Here is a 15,816-nt window from a genome sequence, read left to right as displayed (position 1 = left end):
GATTGGGTTGGGATATCTGGTCGGTATGGACGGGTTGGACCGAAGGCTCTGTATCCAGGCTGTACATCTCTATGATTCTTGTCTCAGGTTTTCAGCATCTGCATGAGTCACCATCAGGCCCCGCCCCGTGACGTCACGTATCCCTCTGCGCATGCGTCCACATTCCCGGCCAAGATGGCGGCTGTTCACCTCGGAAATGCAAACAATTTACCCACAAGTTATTTTTCAAGGTGCTCGCTTCTCGCTGGAAGGGTTTATTCTCGGTCTGAATCCCTCTGTCCAGCTCCTGCAGCCTTACCGTCTGGAAAAGCGCGTCTCTTCCCATTTCCCACGGAGACAAACCCGGCACTGCGGCTGCGCCGCCCTCGCCTGTAGTGAGTATAGAGGGTATTCACCATCGCGGGGAATGCTGGGTAGGAACCCCGCCATTGAGGAGATTAACACAGAAGGTTAATTCTGTTCATTAATAATTTTCTCTTTCCTGTATTCCAATCTTCTGCTATCCAAATAATCTTTGGAAGAACAAAATTGGCGGTTAGAAAAACATCTTAAAATTGGATGCATCTATCAAATCTCATAAATCATCTCTACAACATAATCTTGTCATTAAAATAGAGATCTTTCAAATCATTTGGTAAATTCCTGTCCTGAACTGATGGTGGTAGATTTTGGAAACTCCTTTAACAGGTGGATGATTAACAGTCAAGCCAAGAGATACATTTGTTTATTCTGAATGTCTCTGAACATGTTTCTTTTGTCATCTCATTTTACAGAGTAGTGGAATTAATGAAAACTGAAGCGTTTCTCTGATGCCAGTTCTGTGCTAACTTCTCAGCTACAAGCTCCAGCCAGAGAGTTTACATTGAAGTATAATAACATTGATTCAGAGGTGTTTTTTTTTAGCATTCATCTATAATTCAATAGTTAACTTGTTTTGCTGTGGTTCATTGGTTAGGCCCTGGTGTGATCTCTTTACTGTGGATCTGAATCCATGCACATGCATTATTCTGTTTCATCCCTGTCCTCCATGACAATCTCTTTGCCATTGCCCAACCTGCGCTATCTTTAATAATGAGTGTTTTAACTCTCTGTGACAGTTTACTGTTATTTCTTCTAGTCATGTTCAAATGAGGGTTTCATCACTGCAGGTTTCTGAGGTATGTGCTGTTAATTTATTCCACTCGCAATTGTGGCCTCCCTCACAAACATCACCCAGAACCTGCTATTCTCCTGTCTGCTTTCATTCTTCTTGCTCCCTCTGAAACACACTTTTCCCTTCCCTGCTCATACCACTCCACCTCCCCACAGCCCTGTGTAAAAGACATGCCCCTCACATCTTCATACTCTTCTGTCTGAACAGCCCTCCCAATGTCTTTCACCTTGGGAGAACTTCACAGCCCTCCTACTCTATGTGACCACCTCCAGTCACTCCAACCCTCACTACCACTGTCACCACCTCCAAACACTCAAACCCTCCCTATCGCTGTCACCTCCTCCAAACACTCCATCCCTCCCTATCGCTGTCACCTCCTCCAAACACTCCATCCCTCCCTATCACTGTCACCTCCTCCACTCACTCCAACCCTCCCTACCACTGTCACCACCTCCAAACACTCCATCCCTCCCTATCGCTGTCACCTCCTCCAAACACTCCATCCCTCCCTATCGCTGTCACCACCTCCAAACACTCCATCCCTCCCTATCGCTGTCACCTCCTCCAAACACTCCATCCCTCCCTATCGCTGTCACCACCTCCAAACACTCCAATCCTCCCTATCACTGTCACCTCCTCCAAACACTCCATCCCTCCCTATCACTGTCACCTCCTCCACTCACTCCAACTCTCCCTATCACTGTCACCACCTCCACTCACTCCAACCCTCCCTATCACTGTCACCTCTTCCACTCACTCCAAATCATCCCTCCCAAACCTGCCTCTCACTGAACTTCATCCCGTCATTCCGAACCTCCCCTTCCTGCCCTAACGTCCTCACTCCCCTACCCTCCCGTCGCCTCCCCCCCCCCACCGTCATCTCCCCCCCCCGCCGTCAACTTCCCCCCCCCCGCCGTCACCTCCCCCCCCGCCGTCACCTTCCCCCCCCGCCGTCACCTTCCCCCCCCCCGCCGTCACCTCCCCCCCGCCGTCACCTTCCCCCCCCCCGCCGTCACCTTCCCCCCCCCGCCGTCACCTCTCCCCCCCCCCACCGTCACCTTCCCCCCCCCGCCGTCACCTTCGCCCCCCCGCCGTCACCTTCCCCCCCCGCCGTCACCTCCCCCCCCCGCTGTCACCTTCCCCCCCCGCCGTCACCTTCCCCCCCCGCCGTCACCTTCCCCCCCCGCCGTCACCTTCCCCCCCCGCCGTCACCTTCCCCCCCCGCCGCCATCACCTTCCCCCCCCCGCCGTCACCTTCCCCCCCCGCCGTCACCTTCCCCCCCCCCGCCGTCACCTTCCCCCCCCCCGCCGTCACCTTCCCCCCCCCGCCGTCACCTTCCCCCCCCGCCGTCACCTTCCCCCCCCCCGCCGTCACCTTCCCCCCCCCGCCGTCACCTTCCCCCCCCCGCCGTCACCTTCCCCCCCCGCCGTCACCTTCCCCCCCCCCGCCGTCACCTTCCCCCCCCGCCGTCACCTTCCCCCCCCCGCCGTCACCTTCCCCCCCCGCCATCACCTCCCCCCCCCCCGCCGTCACCTTCCCCCCCCCCGCCGTCACCTTCCCCCCCCCCCGCCGTCACCTTCCCCGCCCCCGCCGTCACCTTCCACGCCCGCCGTCACCTTCCCCCCCGCCATCACCTCCCCCCCCCCCGCTGTCACCTTCCCCCCCCGCCGTCACCTTCCCCCCCCGCCGTCACCTTCCCCCCCCGCCGTCACCTTCCCCCCCCGCCGTCACCTTCCCCCCCCGCCGCCATCACCTTCCCCCCCCCGCCGTCACCTTCCCCCCCCGCCGTCACCTTCCCCCCCCCCGCCGTCACCTTCCCCCCCCCCGCCGTCACCTTCCCCCCCCCCGCCGTCACCTTCCCCCCCCGCCGTCACCTTCCCCCCCCCCGCCGTCACCTTCCCCCCACCCGCCGTCACCTTCCCCCCCCCGCCGTCACCTTCCCCCCCCGCCGTCACCTTCCCCCCCCCCGCCGTCACCTTCCCCCCCCGCCGTCACCTTCCCCCCCCCGCCGTCACCTTCCCCCCCCGCCATCACCTCCCCCCCCCCCCGCCGTCACCTTCCCCCCCCCCCGCCGTCACCTTCCCCCCCCCCCGCCGTCACCTTCCCCGCCCCCGCCGTCACCTTCCCCGCCCGCCGTCACCTTCCCCCCCGCCATCACCTCCCCCCCCCCCCGCCATCACCTCCCCCCCCCCGCCGTCACCTTCCCCGCCCCCCGCCGTCACCTTCCCCCCCCCGCCGTCACCTTCCCCCCCCCGCCGTCACCTCCCCCCCCCCGCCGTCACCTTCCCCCCCCCCGCCGTCACCTTCCTCCCCCCCGCCGTCACCTTCCCCCCCCCCCCCGCCGTCACCTTCCCCCCCCGCCGTCACCTTCCCCCCCCCCCGCCGTCACCTTCCCCCCCCCCCGCCGTCACCTTCCCCCCCCGCCGTCACCTTCCCCCCCCGCCGTCACCTTCCCCCTCCCCAACGCCTTCCCCCCCCCGCCGTCACCTTCCCCCCCCCCGCCGTCACCTTCCCCCCCCCGCCGTCACCTCCCCCCCCGCCGTCACCTTCCCCCCCCCGCCGTCACCTTCCCCCCCCGCCGTCACCTCCCCCCCCCCCCGCCGTCACCTTCCCCCCCCCCGCCGTCACCTTCCCCCCCCCTCCCGCCGTCACCTTCCCCCCCCCCCCGCCGTCACCTTCCCCCCCCGCCGTCACCTTCCCCCTCCCCAACGCCTTCCCCCTCCCCGTCGCCTTCCCACGCCCCGTTGCCTTCCCACGCCCCGTCGCCTTCCCACCCACCGTCGCCTTCCCACCCATCGTCGCCTTCCCACCCACCGTCGCCTTCCCACCCACCGTCGCCTTCCCACCCACCGTCGCCTTCCCACCCACCGTCGCCTTCCCACCCACCGTCGCCTTCCCACCCCCCATCGCCTTCCCCCGTCGCCTTCCCCCCCGTCGCCTTCCTCCTCGTCGCCTTCCTCCCCGTCGCCTTCCTCCCCGTCGCCTTCCTCCCCGTCGTCTTCCTCCCCGTCGTCTTCCTCCCCGTCGCCTTCCTCCCCGTCGCCTTCCTCCCCGTCGCCTTCCTCCCCGTCGCCTTCCTCCCCATCGCCTTCCCCCGTCGCCTTCCCCCCTTTCCTTTCCCCCTCTCCTTCTCCCCTCCTCTCCTCTCCTTCCCCCCCTCTCCTCTCCTCTCCTTCCCCCCCTCTCCTCTCCTTTCCCCCCTCTCCTCTCCTCTCCTTTCCCCCCTCCTCTCCCTCCCCTCCTCTCCTCTCCTTCCCCCGCTCCTCTCCTTCCCCCCCCTCCTTCCTCTTCCCTCTCTCCTTCCTTGTGGATGTCCAGAGCCACCAATCTAACAGGGAATCAGAACAGAACAGGGAGAATCAAACAAAGGACTTGGTGTTGAATTTGTGGAGTTCTTCCATTTTTGTTGTGTGTGTCGTTGTGTGTGTGTGTGTCTGTGCGTGTGTCTCTGTATGTGAGTGTCTGTGTATGTGTGTGTGTGTCGGTGTGTGTGTGTGTCTGTGCTTGCGTGTATCTCTGTATGTGAGTGTGTGTGTGCATGCATGCATGTAAGATGGGGAAAGTAAGGAGTGAGTTTAAATCAGCATCTCTCACCAGATTATACCTGCCGTTAAAGTTTTGACTGTGATATCTTAACTCTGTATCAATTTCAATGTTTTCCCTGACCAGGGAGGGAATGATGGGGACAGTGTGGAGGGAGCTTTATTCTATATCTCACTCTGTGCTCTCCCTTCACTGGAAGTGTTTGATGGGGATACATTAAAGGGAGCTTTACCATGTATCTAACCACATACAGTCCCTGTCCTGAGAGTGTTGATGGGGATAGTGTAGGATTTAACATGATCGACTGATCCAGCATCCACTGTTGTTTGTGGAAGAGAGTCCCTCTCCCACCCTTTGTGTGTCAAAGTGCTTCCTGCCATCTCTCCTGAACGCTCTGGGCCCTCATTCTCAGACTCTGCTCCCTCTCGGTCTAGAATCTCCAACCAGTGGGAATCGTTGATGTTGATCGATCCTGTCTCATCCTGTTTATACCTTGAAGGCTTTGATCAGATCACCCCTTCACTTTCTCAATTCTGGAGGAAAACGGCCTCATTTGTCGAGTGTCCCCTCAGAATGTAACCCCTGAGCTCCAGGCTCATTCTTGTAAACCTCCTTTGTGCTCCCTCTCTGTACTCCAACCAGATACCCACACACTTGCTGACACTGAACTCCATCTAACACAACTTTGCCCATTCACCCAACCTATCAATATCCCTTTGTAAGTGATGGTACTATCTGCACTGTCTACAATGCTGCCTAAGGTTGTCATAGAGTCGTCGAGTTAGAGTCCTACAGCACAGAAACAGGCCCTTCAGCCCAAACTGCTCCATGCTGACCAAACTTGTCCATTCACATGAACCCGATTTCCCTGCACTTGGCCCATATCCTTCTCATCCTTTCCTATTCAAGTATTTATCCAAACGCCTTTTCAATGTTGTTAATGTACCCACCTCAGCCACTTCCGCTGGCAGCTCATTCCACATGCGTACCACCCTCTGGGTAAAAAACGTTGCCCCTCGGGTTCCCTGTTATTCTTTCCCCTCTAACCTTAAACTGATGCCCTCTCGATTTGCCAAACCTGGGAAAAAGACTGAGTGCATTCAAGCTGTCCATTCCTGTCATGATCTTATACACCTCTATAAGATCCACCTCAGTCTCTAAAGAAAAATGTCCCAGCTTGTCCAACCTCTCCCTATAACTCAGTCCCTTCAATCTTGGCAAAGTCCTTGTAAATTTCTTCTGCACTCTTTCCAGTTTAATAACGTCTGTCCTACATCAAAGTGACCAAACACCATACTCCAAGTGCAGCCTCACCATTGTCCTGTCTAACTGCAACATAACTTCCCAAGGTCTATACTCAGTGCCCTGACTGATGAAGACCAAAAGTCTCCTTCACTGCCCTGTCTACCCACTGCCCTGTCTACCTGTGGCTCCACTTTCAGAGAACCATGCCCCTGAACTCCAAGGTCCCTCTGTTCCACTACACTCCTTAACGCCCTACTATTCACAATGAAACACCTTCCTTGATTTGGCCTCACACTTATCTACCTCAAACTCCATTTGCCATTTCTCGGCCCACTTCCCCAGCTGATCAAGGTCCTGTTGCAATCTTTGATAACCGTCCTCACTGTCCACAATACCACCTATTTTAGTGTCATTGCAAACTTATTAATCATCGAGGAGAAAGTGAGGTCTGCAGATGCTGGAGATCAAAGTTGAAACTTTATTGCTGGAACAGCACAGCAGGTCAGGCAGCATCCAGGGAACAGGAGATTCGACGTTTCGGGCACAGGCCCTTCTTCAGGAATGAGCAGAGAGTGTTCAGCAGGAGAAGATAAAAGGTAGGGAGGAGGGACTTGGAGGAGGGGAGTTGGAAATGTGATAGGTGGAAAGAGGTCAAGGTGAGGGTGATAGGTCGGAGTAGGGTGGAGGCGGAGAGGTCAAGAAGAAGACTGCAGGTCAGGAAGGCGGTGCCGGGCTGGAAGGATCCGGCTGAGACAAGGTGGGGGGAGGGGGGATGAAGAAACTGGTGAAGTCCAAGTTCATCCCCTGCGGTTGGAGGGTTCCCAGTCGGAAGATAAGACGCTCCTCCTCCGACCGTCGGGTTGTTGTGGTTTGGCGGTGGATGAGTCCAATGACCTGCATATCCTCGGTGGAGTGGGAGGGGGAGTTGAAATGCTGTGCCACAGGTTGGTTGGGTTGGTTCGTCCGGGTGGCCCAGAGGTGCTCCCTGAATCGCTCCGCAAGTAGGCGGCCTGTCTCCCCAATATAGAGGAGGCCACACCGGCTGCAGCGGATGCAGTAGATGATGTGGGTGGAGGTGCAGGTGAATCTGTGGCGGATATGGAAGTTTCCCTTGGGGCCTTGGAGAGAAGTGAGGGGGGAGGTGTGGGCGCAAGTGTTGCACCTCCTGCGGTTGCAAGGGAAGGTGCCGGGAGTGGTGGTTGGGTCGGTGGGGGGTGTGGATCTGACAAGGGAGTCGCGGAGGGAGTGGTCTCTACGGAAAGCTGATAGGGGAGGGGAGGGAAATATATCCTTGGTGCTGGGGTCTGTTTGGAGGTGACGGAAGTGACGGCGGATGATGCGCTGTACATGGAGATTGGTGGGGTGGTAGGTGAGGACCAGTGGGGTTCTGTCCTGGTGGCGGTTGGAGGGGCGGGGCTCAAGGGCGGAGGAGCGGGAAGTGGAGGAGATGCGGTGGAGGGCACCGTCGACCACGTCGGGGGGGAAATTGCGGTCCTTGAAGAAGGAGGCCATCTGTGTTGTACGTATTTTGAACTGGTCCTCCTGGGAGCAGATGCGGCGAAGACGAAGGAATTGGGAGAATGGGATGGCGTTTTTACAGGGGGCAGGATGGGAGGAGGTGTAGTCCAGGTAGCTGTGGGAGTCGGTAGGTTTGTAGTAGATGTCCGTGTTGATTCGGTCGCCTGAGATAGAAACAGAAAGGTCTAGGAAGGGGAGGGAGGAGTCCGAGACTGTCCAGGTGAATTTGAGGTCGGGGTGGAAGGTGTTGGTGTAGTGGATGAACTGTTCAACCTCCTCGTGGGAGCACGAGGTAGCGCCGATACAGTCATCAATGTAGCGAAGAAAAAGATGGGGGGTGGGGCCAGTGTAGTTGCGGAAGATGGATTGTTCCACATACCCTACGAAGAGGCAGGCATAGCTGGGGCCCATGCGGGTGCCCATGGCTACTCCTTTTGTTTGGAGAAAGTGGGAGGATTGGAAAGAAAAGTTGTTCAGGGTGAGGACCAGTTCGGTCAGTCGAAGGAGTGTGTCGGTGGAAGGGTACTGGGTGGTACGGCGGGAAAGGAAGAAGCGGAGTGCTTTGAGTCCTTCGTGATGGGGGATGGAGGTGTACAGGGACTGGATGTCCATGGTGAAGATGAGGCGTTGGGGACCGGGGAAGCGGAAATCCTGGAGGAGGTGGAGGACGTGGGTGGTGTCACGAACGTAGGTGGGGTGTTCTTGGACTAATGGGGACAGGACCGTGTCGAGGTATGCCGAGATGAGTTCGGTTGGGCAGGAGCAGGCTGAGACGATGGGTCGTCCGGGGCAGTCAGGTTTGTGGATTTTGGGCAGTAGGTAGAAACGGGCGGTTCGTTATTAATCATACCTTGTACATTCTCATCCAAATAATTGGTATAGATAACAAACAGCAATGGGCCCAGTCCTGACCCCTGAGGCACTCCACTGGTCACAGGACTCCATTCCAACAAGCATCCTCCCACTAGCACCTTCTGCTTCCTACTATCAAGCCAATTGTGTATCTAATTTGCCAGCTCCCCTAGATTCCATATGATCTAACTTCCAGAGCAACCTGCCATGTGGAACCTTATCAAAGAACTTACTGAAAGGCGACATCTACCTCCCTACCCTCGACAACCTCCCTGGTCACTTCATCAAAGAACTCTAACACATGTGTGAGAAAGTATCTCCCACGTACAAACTCCTTTGTACAAAACCACGTGCTGTCCCCGTCCTGGAAGGGTTTGATTGGAGCAATGTAGAGGCAGTTTTACTCTGTATCTCATCCTGTGCCATCCCTGTCTGGGAGTGATTTATATCAACAATGTAGATGGAGATTTACTGTGTATCTAACCCTGTGCTGTCCCTGTCTGGGAGTGATTTATATCAGCAGTGTAGAGGGAGATTTACTGTGTATCTAACCCTGTGCTGTCCCTGTCTGGGAGTGATTTATATCAGCAGTGTAGAGGGAGATTTACTCTGTATCTAACCCTGTGCTGTCCCTGTCTGGGAGTGATCTATATCAGCAGTGTAGAGGGAGATTTACTGTGTATCTAACCCTGTGCTGTCCCTGTCTGGGAGTGATCTATATCAGCAGTGTAGAGGGAGATTTACTCTGTATCTAACCCTGTGCTGTCCCTGTCTGGGAGTGATCTATATCAGCAGTGTAGAGGGAGATTTACTGTGTATCTAACCCTGTGCTGTCCCTGTCTGGGAGTGATTGATATCAACAGTGTAGAGGGAGATTTACTCTGTATTTAACCCTGTGCCGTCCCTGTCTGGGAGTGATCTATATCAGCAGTGTAGAGGGAGATTTACTCTGTATTTAACCCTGTGCTGTCCCTGTCTGGGAGCGATTGATATCAACAGTGTAGAGGGAGATTTACTCTGTATCTAACCCTGTGCTGCCCCTGTCTGGGAGTGATTGATATCAACATTGTAGAGGGAGATTTACTCTGTATCTAACCCTGTGCCGTCCCTGTCTGGGAGTGATTGATATCAACAGTGTAGAGGGAGATTTACTCTGTATCTAACCCTGTGCCGTCCCTGTCTGGGAGTGATTGATATCAACAGTGTAGAGGGAGATTTACTCTATATCTAACCCTGTGCCGTCCCTGTCTGTGAGTGATTGATATCAACAGTGTAGAGGGAGATTTACTCTGTATCTAACCCCATGCTGTCCCTGTCCTGGGGGAACACTGTAGAGGGAGATTTACTCTGTATCTAATCCCGTGCTGTCACTGTCCTGGGAGTGATTGATGGCACACTGTCAAGGGATCTTTAATCTGTATCTAACCCTATTCTCCCCAGACCCTGGGAGATTCAGATGGAGAAAGGGTAGAGGGACACATACTCTGTATCTAGCCCAGTGATGGAGCTGCCCTGAGGGTTTTTGATGGGGACAGGATGGGAGAAGTGGGTGATTTGCTGAACATGTCCAGGAAACTTGAAACACTGCAGTGTCCTGGGAGCTTTGCTCTGTATCTAACCCCTTTCACTACCTGTCTTGGAGTTTTAGTTGGGAGTGGTTTAGATCTGGGGAGTCTGGTGAAATAGCAGGAGAGCTGTAACAATGGGAGATGTGAAGAGATGCTTGTTGGATGTTAGACTGAAGACAAGATAAACCGAATGGTCAAATGTTAAATTGGGAGCAGGAACACAGAAATCTATTGGTTCTTTTCTGTTCTGGCAGGGTGAGGGTCCCAGGTTCGATTCCAGCCTCGGGCGACTGTCTGTGTGGAGTTTGCATGTTCTCCCCATGTCTGCGTGGGTTTCCTCTGAGTGCTCCGGTTTCCTCCCACAGTCCAAAGATGTGCAGGTCAGGTGGATTGGCCATGTTAAATTGCGCAGTGTGAGGTGCATTAGTCAGAGGGAAGTGGGTTACTCTTTGGAGGGTCGGTGTGGACTTGTTGGGCTGAAGGGCCTGTTTCCACACTGTAGGGAATCTAAAATCTAAAAAAAATCTCCATGTTTCAGTTTGGGTCTGAAACACTGTCACAAAGGGAATGTCTCAGAAGCTGTTTTCTGTCCTGCATTAACGCATCTTCAAAATGTGAAATCCCTTTACAGAGATAGGAAATGGACACAGCTCTTTGACGGTGATTAAAATGCAAATGCCAGAACCTGTTTACAGTGAATGCCTGAGATAATGGCACATTCCAGCAATGTCTGCCTTCCCTTCCAAGCTCCAAATATCTGAGAGATTCAAATTGACAAAGACTGAGACAGCTATCTCTTATTCTGTATCCACATCACCTCAAACCCTTCAATTCAATTCCACTCTGTAACTCACTCCCGGGTGTCTGTTATTGCATATGTAAACCATCCCAAACCCCTCAAATAGATTCTGGGCTGTAACACATTCCTGAGTATCCCTTATTCGATATAAAAACACCCTGAACCCTTCGATTAGATTTCAGATTTAAGTCCCCATGATCTCTCCAGATGTGTGTTGGGGGGAGGGTGTGTAGGATGGGGCAGGGGGAGCAGGGTGGGAGCACAGAGGGGGAAATATGGATGTTGATTGCCAGGTGAGCGATCAATATTTTAATTTCCCAAACTCTGCTGAAATATTTGAGAAAGGGAAAGAAAATAAGGGATTGAAAGTCAATTTAAGAATGGCTGCATGTAGAGCAGGGCAGGGAGACAGACAGAGATGGAGAGACACAGATAGAGAGAGAGAGAGCGAGACAGAGAGGGACAGAGACAGAGTTTGATTCTGGGAACCACATGTACAGCAGGAAAATCCCGAGAGATGTTCAGAAAATATCTCCCTCTCTTCCCAGTCCTGTGTGTGTCAGGGTGTCTGCAGCCACTCTCTTAGAGTGTGAGACCAATGGTTAATATTTTCAAACTGCACTGACATAACTAACGAGGCTGAAAAAAAGAGTTTAACAAACTAGGAATAGGAACACTTTGCTGCCCTCGAATTAAGATCTCAGTGGGCAGCAAGGTCCAAAAAGGCTCCTGTCCTGGGGATGAACATCTCAATCACACAGAGGCCTCCCCAAGGAGCAGACTGACAGACGGTGCAATGTGTCAGAGATGCAGGGGAGGAGTCCACAAACCCCTCACTGACAATAAATGTGGACAAGAAATTGTTAGATTCATTCTCAGACCCTGTTCTCTCTCTCTGTCTCTCTTTCTCGGCAGTGAGCAGCTCTCCCTGTCTGGTTAAGAGACTGTGTGTGTGCACGTGTTTATTAATGTTTCCAGTCTCTTTTTAATTGCTGTCTTATGATTTGTTTGTATTTTGATGTTACTGTGACATTATACAATGCATTGGGGATGGGGTTGGAGGGTGCTTTTAAACCTGGAATCTTGCTGTGTAATTTGACAGCAAAATGCTCTCACTCCCCCCTTTCAACTCATCTTTTCTCTCTTTTATCCTGAGGAACTTTTGTTGGGAAAGCCGCAAAGTGAAGTTTCAAAGTGACTGGGGCCGGGAAAGCCTTGGATAAGAACAACCTCCAGAGGGGGAGCACGGGCCTGAGGCCTGTTCACAGGATGCAGCCCATGGGGCCCTGGTGAGTTGTCATCTGTTTATTACCCCGAGGTTTAATCTCCTTGGGAGCGTGGAGTCTGGTTTGTTTGGGCCTCTGGTTAACTGGGTCCTATCAGGTTGCGGCCTTGTCATTTTTAAAACGAATTTGAGGTTAAAGTAACCGGGCCCTGAGATTATGACACAAACAGGTTAACCCCCAGGATCTGGGAGGCAGCACTCCCTGAGGAGAGAATTAAAACCTTAAATGAGAAACTCTCTCCAAAGGCCCACTCTAATGTCAGAATGATGTGAGATGCATATTGGCCAGAAGAAGAAATTGTTATTATTGCAGAAAAAAGGCACAGGCTGGTCATTTCAATTCAGTTCAGAATCTATGTGTGTGGGGGTGGGGGTGGGGGATCTCTCTCTGTCCAGGTTTCTTCTGTTGAGTTTTCAAATAAGTAAAACCATCCCACACACAAGCTGAGCTGTCGTTATTTAAAGTGGGGGTTGGGATAAAGATTACAGTGTACAGGACTAAATCTGAGAGAGACAGAGAGATTGAGAGGGGGAGCTGAGAGAGAGAGGGAGCAAAAGGGAGAAACAGTGAGTGAGGGGGGAACAGATTGAGAAAAGGGGAAATGTTTGGAATTTGTCAAACAGTAGGATTGACCCCTCTCTGTCATCCTGCAGACAGAATCAAACCAGCATCAGTGATACACACAATGTGTCTGTGGTCACACTGCTGCTTGTGAGATCTTGCTGTGCATGGTTATTCATGTTTCTAGCCTCTGGCCAACTGCTCGATGGTGATTTCTTAGTGTTTGGATGTTGCTGTGATGTTATGCAATGCCTTAATGATGCAATAATTAAACTGAACCAGCATCACAGGGTAAAGGGAGAGATTGTGGAAGGCAGAGAGTGGTGGGATCTTGCTGTGCTTTTGGTGTCACGGCTTTATTTTATATCACATCAATTCTCGTTTCTCTCACAGGCTGTTCCCCACCCGAGGAGGAGGGGGAGATTAGACCCAGGAGCTGAAACTCGGGACACTGCAGAAACAGAGAGAATCAAATCCAATCTCCTGTGAAGAATCGTCAGACAAGAGCTGGACCCAGAGAGACAGAATAATCCGAAACTGTCCTGTCTCCTCGTTTAAACTCACACATGGGGAAAAGAATTGTGGGGTTCAGGCCGTCTGTGGGTTCTTTTTTACCAGAAGGGGCGAGTTCTGGGCTGGGGGCATGCACAGAGGGACAAAAAGATGGAGAAGGAGCAGCTGCACAGTCTGATCCCACAGATATCATTGCCTCCATCTCTCACTACAGCCCCTATCCCTACCATCTGTGTTCCCAGCTTGCTCTCTCCCTCTGTCTGTCCCACATCTTTCCTTCAATCCCCATTCTTCCTGTCTCTGCCCTGTTCACATTCCCATGTAGCTTCCCTTCCTACAACTGTTTGGAGCTTCCCTCTTTCTTGGAACTATAGGAATTGTGGGGGAGCAAAAGTCAGGGGACAGAGTCAATCAGAGAGAGAGAGAGAGAGTTTGCACAAGAAAGAATAGAGAGAAACATGCTCAGAGAGAGATCGACACAGAATCAGGGAGAGGAGGAGATACAGAGAGAGGGGGAGAGAGCCAGACTCAGAGAAAGAGGGAGAGAGACGGACAGTCAGAGAAGGAGGGAGAGAGATTGAGAGAGAGAGAGGAGGAGCCAGAGAGTGAGATAGAAAAGGGGAAATGTGAGGCAGAGACAAACCTGAGACATGGAGAGACAGAGGCCATCCTCCCCATTCCAGCTGCTCCCAGTTCCCTCTCCCCAAGGTTTCTCTCTGTGACCCATCAGGGACAGAATCTGCTTCGGGACACTCAAACCATTGAAAATGGGATTGAGATTCAAGCACAACTCTCACTCTCTCACTGACACACTCACAAACAGATAGATTCTCTCCCCTGGTCAGTCCATGTGGCAGCAGAATAATGGCTGATTGAGCCAGGTTTAAATACCCTCAGGGTCTGTCACTCAAACCCATGTCCTCCCTAACCCCCGTTCATCCAGTCAGCACCCAGCTCTCTCCACCTGGAACACACCTTCCCCCAGGTGTGGGACACACCAACAATCATTTTTGTGGGATTAGAGGGGACTCTGGGAGAAAGCAGCAGCTCAATGGTTTGGCCCAGGTCTGTCCCTGTCCTTCCCCCACCCCCTCTGGACCCAGCCTTGGAATACACACAGACACAAAGCTACAATTTCACACCCAGAGTAGGCACAGCACCCTGCTACAATCCAAATGGACACAAGAATTTTACACAAATCAATGAAACTAAAATGAACGAGTGAAGTTAGGGATCAGGAACTTGCTTTCTCTTTCTTGCAGACAGATTGTGCGGTTGCACAGAGTGACTCAAAAAATAAATAGAGTTTTTGCAGTTTATGCAAATAGGTTAAATTTTTATAAAGGCTTAGAATGATAAAACAATCCAAATAAGTAGCCATCTCTATTTCTTTTTGTTATTGTTTGGATTGATTTGGACAGGGACCAGGGACTGCAGTTTAGAGATAATGGAATGAACAGGGACAGGAACAAATTATCCCAGAGAGAAAGAAATCTGCTGCTTGTGCAGTGGCGCGGCAAGGCCAGCAGAGGGTGGCATTGTATCACTTTAAACACAAGAGGGACAGACGCAGACTGAGTCAGAGAGAGAGAGGCTGAGATGAGGTGCCACTGCTCTGCCCAGCAGAGAGATCTCCACTGTCCGAGCTTGACACTGAGCTATTCTACTGACCTGAGAAGCTGTGTCTGCTTCAGTTGGGGATAGGGCTGTTGTTTGTTGTGTTTTTGATCAAGCCCCCAAGCATGGGATTGATGGAGATGGTGGGAAGGTGGGTACAGTGGGACTCATATTGAGAGTTGTCCTTCCCCTGGTCAGGATGGGCTCAGTGCCAATGAAGAGGGTCAGTATCCGTTAGAATTGGGGATGGTTCACTGACAGCAGCGGACACACCGTTTGTCAGTGTGGATTGTATCAGTCTCATTGTAGAGAAATATGAATCTGGCTGATATGACAAAGAGTAAGGTCATAGAAGTCTGTCCATTCTCTATTTATCTCTGACCCCTCAGTCTATTACACACCTTACGGCCTCATAGATTTGCCTCACTGTCAGAATATTGAGAAACAGAACAAAGTTAAATGGTAAAAATGGTGTTAAAATGTTTCACACTATTTAAAATGTTCCCACGGATGGTCTTCAGAATAACTGGAGCTGGTATAACAATCCCTTGCCATCCCTGTCCTTCCTCCGTACTGGAGTATGCCCATTCTGAAGTCTGATCAGCAGGTCTTTAAACAGCTCCCACATGGGAAATGTGGACTTGCTCAATAACAGCTCCTCCCAATTAGCTCTCCCTAGCTCCTGCTTAATAGTGTCTTAATTTACCCTCCCCAAATTCAGTACCTTCCCACAAGGTCCTGATTTATCCTTATTCATAGCGATCTTAAAACTGAAGGAGTTGTGATCACTGTTTCTAAAATGGTGTCCCAGTGAAAGGTCAGTCAGCTGGCCAGGCCCATTAACCAATACAAGGCCCAGTGAGACCTTGCCACAGTGAATCAGATTGGAGGAACAACATCTTATCTTCCACCTGGGCTGCCTACAGCCTTGAGTACTCAACATTGAGTTCTCCAATTTCAAATAAGCTCCCTCCCCATCCCCTGACTCCCTTCCCAGCCCCTCCCCCACCCTTCCACCCCTCCCTGCCACCAATCGGATTCATTCCTCCCATTGACTAATCAGGCCATACCCTCTATCTGTGTTCACCTGACCACTCTGTCCCCTCCCCACCCAAAGCCCTCCCACAACCCCACCCTTTATCAGCAGCTCCCCTTACCCT

The 15,816-nt window shown here is 52.9% G+C and overlaps 1 long non-coding RNA gene across 1 annotated transcript; it reads left to right on the top strand.

The window, feature by feature from the left end:
- The first annotated feature begins 218 nt into the window (after positions 1–218).
- LOC148137809 (uncharacterized) lies at positions 219–15,490 on the top strand. Its single transcript, XR_015754093.1, has 5 exons — positions 219–374; positions 774–889; positions 1,118–1,157; positions 11,836–11,968; positions 12,920–15,490. It is a non-coding gene; the product is annotated as an uncharacterized LOC148137809 (long non-coding RNA).
- Positions 15,491–15,816: the final 326 nt, after the last annotated feature.

The sequence above is a fragment of the Chiloscyllium plagiosum genome, unplaced genomic scaffold, assembly GCF_037043375.1.
Source record: "Chiloscyllium plagiosum isolate Xiang-an unplaced genomic scaffold, Cpla_swu_hap1 HiC_scaffold_42, whole genome shotgun sequence".
Taxonomy (NCBI): Eukaryota; Metazoa; Chordata; class Chondrichthyes; order Orectolobiformes; family Hemiscylliidae; genus Chiloscyllium; species Chiloscyllium plagiosum.
Note: the sequence above shows the minus strand (reverse complement) of the source record. Positions and strands in the feature narration are given on the sequence as shown.